The sequence below is a fragment of the Carlito syrichta genome, unplaced genomic scaffold, assembly GCF_000164805.1.
Source record: "Carlito syrichta isolate Samal-C Ts95f unplaced genomic scaffold, Tarsius_syrichta-2.0.1 Scaffold303954, whole genome shotgun sequence".
Lineage (NCBI taxonomy): Eukaryota > Metazoa > Chordata > Mammalia > Primates > Tarsiidae > Carlito > Carlito syrichta.
The window spans coordinates 245,769-251,405 of NW_007248050.1; positions in this window are offsets into that span (position 1 = coordinate 245,769).

Here is a 5,637-nt window from a genome sequence, read left to right on the forward strand (position 1 = left end):
GGTTGAAGTCAGCCAAGGAGTCTCTTGAGTTATTTATTTTCCAGAGATGTTTTCTGTTTCTCTTAGGAAAAAAAGGCTCATGCAATTAACAAGGGAGACAGCATAATGAGGTGTGACCGACCTCCTGTCTTCTCATGGCCAATAAACAGTTTTTAAGGGTTTTTCTAGGGTATTTTTGGACAAGAGGAGTCCATTCAACAAGTAGACAGGTTTAGGATTTCATTTTCATTTCATGTTCTAAATCAATCTGTCAAAAGAAATAGAAGTGCTCTGATGTTCAGATTCCTTTTTTAACTTTGTAGGTCTGCATGTTAATTGGTAGTACACTCTCATGCAATGGGATTTATATACTTAATTTTTCTATTAATTTACTTCAAATTCTGGGGGCAATTACACAGCAATATCTTACCATCACAGAATATGTTTTAAGGAGGTAACAGACAATATTTTTTTAATAAAAATAATTTTTCTTAAATGAGCCATGGAGAAAATAAAATATTATTACATGACAAACAGCTCCTAGGATAAAGGACAAAAGTCATTTTAACTGAAATAGTTTGAAAAACCTCACTAATGAAGTAATATTGTATCTAAAACCAAAATCATGGGGAATAAGTATCTATAAATTAAACTAGGAAGATAATATTTAAGCAGAAAAAAACAAACAATAAATTTGAAGATTTAAAATGGGAAAGAAAAATTGAAGCATATAATCAAAGGATAGAAAGAAGGTAATTAAACTGAAATATAAAGAATAAACTGCAACACATTAAGAGATGACATCAGAAAGGTAAAGAGTAGCTAGGACAGGTAGAGTCTGTTAGAAAATTGAAAGGAATTTAAATGTCAACCTAATTAAAATGTGAAGTCGTTTATAAATTTTAAGAATGGGAACATTAATATGTCACTATATTTTTAAAAGATTACTCTTTCTGTTTTGTTGACATTAAATAGTTGGGGTAAGACTGGATGGGAAGATCCAGTTAAGAGATAATAGAAGGGCCAGGAGCAGTGACTCAAGCCTATAATCCCAGTACTTTGGGAGGCCAAGGCAAGAGGATGGTCTAAGCCCAGAGGTTCAAGACCAGTCTGGGCAACTTGGTGAGACCTCGTCTCTACAATACATCAAAAAATTAGCTGGGCATGGTGGCATATGCCTTTAGTTCAGGCTACTTGGAAGGCTGAGGCAAAAGGACCACCTGAGCCCAGCAGGTTGAGGCTGCAGTGACCATGATGAGTGTGCCATTGCACTCTAGCCTGGGCAACTGAGTAAGACTCTAACTCAAAAGAGAGAGAGAGAGAGAGAGAGTAGAAATTTTTCAAGAAAGAGAAGATGATGACTTGAACTAGGCAGGTAGCAATGAAGAAACTGAGATCTTGACTGCATTCACAATATATTTGAAATATACATAGAAGATTTACTGAGCAATTGCTTGTGAGATGTTAGAAAATTATCATAATTATGTGTGGTTATATTTGTTATTAGGCAGCAAGTTAATTGGTAGTACCCTCATTGGAGGAAAAAAAGCTTGGAGAAGAAGATTGGATAAAGTGGTTAGGAATGGTAGGACAGAAAATCGATAATGTTGTGGAAAGGAGAATATGGAAGGAACCAAAATCTTTGTAAGAATAGGGAAAATATTTTCCAGATAAATGGAATGATACTTCCATGGAAATAATTTGAAGGAATAGGAAGTTTAGGAAAAGAGAATAAAACTCAATGACATTATCTAACAAAATGAAATCTTAACTTTGTAGGCCACCCAATTAAAGACTGCTGAGGTGGGGTGGGGTACAGTTATCTGTAGTGTGTGCACTTCAACTTAAAACATGTCCAGTCTGAAACATTTTATTCTTCAACTTGACATACAAAAAAAGAGCATATACTTATGTTCAAGTGGCACTAAAGTGTTCCCAGTTATTTGGGAGGGAGAAAGAGAGACACATTAGAGCTTATATATGTTTTAAAGGGAGCAATTTAAAGATGGAAAACAAGCCGGACTCGGTGGCTCAGCCTGTAATCCCGTGCTTTGGGAGGCTGAGGTGAGTGAATTGCCTGAGCCCACGGGTTCGAGACCTGCCTGGCCAACTTGGCGAGGCCTCATCTCTACAATAAATTAAAAAATTAGCTGGACATGGTAGAGCGTGCCTGTAGTTCCAGTTACTTGGAAGACTGAGGCGGAAGGATCTCCGGAGCCCAGCAGGTCGAGGCTGCGGTGGCCGGGAGCAGCCACTGCACTCCAGTCTGGGCGACAGAGTGAGACTCCAACTCAAAAAAAAAAAAAAAGATCGAAAACAAACAAGTGAGTTAAGAAGCGAGAGACCCAAGAGATTTAAAAAAAAAACAACACTCTAAGAGAACTATTACTATATGAATTCCTACCCCACGTTCACTGTATTTGTTTGCAGTGTTTGTACTTAGAATTTTGTTAAGTTTAATTTTTGTTTGTCTCATAAAATAACCGATTGCTTCCACAACTGCTGCTAGCAGTATGTGAATGTCAAGTAATAAACCCCTCCCGGATATTCCATTGCTTAGCCTGCCTGCTTGCTAAACCTAGCTTATCTGACATTCTACTCTGCTCATTTAGCAGCTCCCCTATCAATCACAGGTAGCTGAGCGGACCAGACCAATCCCAAGTGCCCCCGTACCCATTAGGAGAAATTAACCTATCATGTAAAAACAAGTTTAAAGTTCTTTCCCCTCCCTCTGTAATGATGTATAAAAACTGCTTGCCATGCTGGATCAGGGCTCTCGTCCCTGAAGCTGCTGCTTCGGGCGTGAGCCCAGACTCGAGCCTAAATAAAGACCCTTGTGTGTTTGCATCAGAGCTGGCTCTTTGTTGGTCTCTTGGATTCTGAAATTTGGGTTTAACAGAAGCAGCATGTGAATAATTGGAATCAGGTCAGTAAATTGATTAGAAGTCTCATTGACATTTTATAATTATACCAGTAAACATATAAGAACTAGGGCTAAAGCAATAGGTAGAGATTGATAAAAAACAGAAATACCACAGGATCCAACAAATCCTAGTGAGTATTTATTTTTTTACAATAAAATTGTCTCAAAAAAATATCTGAACTCCCCATGTTTATTGCAGCCTAATTCACAATAGATAAGAGGTAAAAACAACCTAAGTGGTCATTAATGGGTGAATGGAGTGATAATGTACAATGGAATAATTTTCAGTCATAAAAAAAGAAGACAATTCTCCTGCTCTTTGTGACAACATGAATGACGAATAAACCTGGAAAACACTGGGCTTAGTACAATAAGCCAGACACAGAAAAACAAATGCTGAAATACTGCAAGAACTCACTTACATGTGGAATTTGAAAGAGTGAGCACATAGAAACAAAAAGTAGAATGGTGGACATCAGGCACTGGGCGGAGGGATAGAGCAAATAAGATATTGATCAAAGAGTATAAAATTTCAACTAGAATATTTTTTAAATTCTGGGGATCACGTGTACAGTAGAGATGGTGATGGATAGGTTAATAAATTGATTGTGATAATCATTATACTATATATGTATATCAAATTATCATACTGCGGTCTTCATATTTTTTAAATTAGAACTTTATTTTAAATGTTTTCAGAATTAATCAGTCTAAGTCAAAATGTACAAACCAGGAACAAAAAGAGTTAATCCAACTTAAAGAGTCACTTTGATTTGCTTTTGGTTAAAAAAAAAAATCTGCAAGAAATTTAAATTTTAATTATTTTGACTATCATCTTGTGTTTGTCACAGTTTCCACAACTTCTTTTGGCCTTAGGCCTGCTATATGTATATTTTATCTTATCTGACATATCCCTGAAGTCATCTGAAGGTGAACTGTAGCCTAAGGCATGACTATGGGAATGTATGAACAAAGGGTGAAAAGGTCAAGAAACTGAGGTCCCAGGGTGTTAGATGAATCAGACAATGAATTCTGATAGGAAATCAAAGACAGGAAGATAAGATCATCTTTCAAGTCATCCACAGATGAATAAGAATAAAGAGAATTGTGGAGGTGCCAATGTTGAAATAGGGAAAGGATTGTATAACTGAATAATAACTCCAAAAAGGCAGGACATGTTGCCCTAATATTCTTTAAGGTAAGGCAGGTAAGCTATGACAGAGATATGCTTCCTCTTGAGTTTGCCTCAGTCAGTATATCTGAGTGTCTTTAGGAAATATTGAAGTATTACTTAGAAAAAATAAGTGGAACTGACTTATTTTGATTTTTAGAATTTATAAGGTAGTATATGTGTAATTCTGTTAAATGCATGGATTATGTAGAGCTGAAAATAGTATATATTAACCTTCCCTAGACTTATCCACCTTGCTTTACCTTTAATATATACCAGATAAATGCACACAAATTTGTGGCATTGGCCAAAAAAAACTCAATGAATTGGAGTGAAAGGACAGCAGCTTTTATTTTTAAAAATCTCTGAAGGGTTTTTACTAACCGAATTGTCAAACTCCAAGAGAGACCAATCATAAATCTTAATGAGCCAATGATAAGAAAAGTGAAATACATAAAGCAAAACTCTTAACCCACAAAGACAAAGTTATAAAACCACAACGTATTGGATGATTTTGATATATAGCTAGGGGTGATTGATAAAGTAAATCTAATTGAAAAATGATTTATACGTTTTAAATAGCATGACCACTTACTTCTCTGAAGAAACTTTTGTAAGAAATAGAATGATTTATTTTCAAAAATGAACCCGGAGCCATGTTTTAATGCCTTGGCTGAGTCACTCCCTGCTTCTTTGTGTTTCCTTTTCACGGGCTTTATACTTTGGCAGGCTACATGTTTAAACTTTTGGCAGAATCCTGTCAGAATAGTAATCCTGTAAGCCAATTGGCAAATAGGACATGTAAATGAGAGAATTCTGTGAAACCAATCGGCATGTAGGTGTCCTACAGCAAAGCATGTAACTCCTGCAAGTATTCCTCCAATGAGGAACCAGGAGAGGGATGTACATTTTAGGAATTAAAGTGCTGATTTTTTCCTGCTTTGGTGTGCCTGCCCACTAGACACCGGATCTTGCAAAACCACCATTAAAGTCTCGCTTCTGTTACACTCCAAGTCTCTCTGTTCATCCTTTGATTTTGGACAGGTGAGTTCATTTCTCACACATTGTCTAGGACATCAGATTTTAACTGAAGTTGTATACATCCAGTGCTTGAAAGAATTTACAAAAAGATAAATTCTATGGTTCTTTAGGGGGATACAAGATGCTATAGCATGCTTGTTTGGAAAATAATCTGGCAAGAAACATATTCATCTTTAGGTTTTTAATTAAACTTAAAAGCCCTATCTTACAAAAATGAAAATGAAATCCATGCAAGTATTAACGTACTATTATAACCACTACAAGAATGAAAGCTAATATAAAATCCTGGAGATATAAGTTTAAAATGTTATTGAATACTATGTAAGCATTCAAAACATTAAAAGAATGTAAAAAATTCTTAGTGGGAAGAGATTGGTAGAAGAATTTTAAAATATTTTCAGAAAGAATAAAGAATAAAACACATTCTTGATCAATATGACTACAATATTCGATTTTTTTTCTTTTAAAAACCCTCTGGGGGTGTGTTTTTGATAGCATGTTTATTGAAGCATAACTTTTTAAA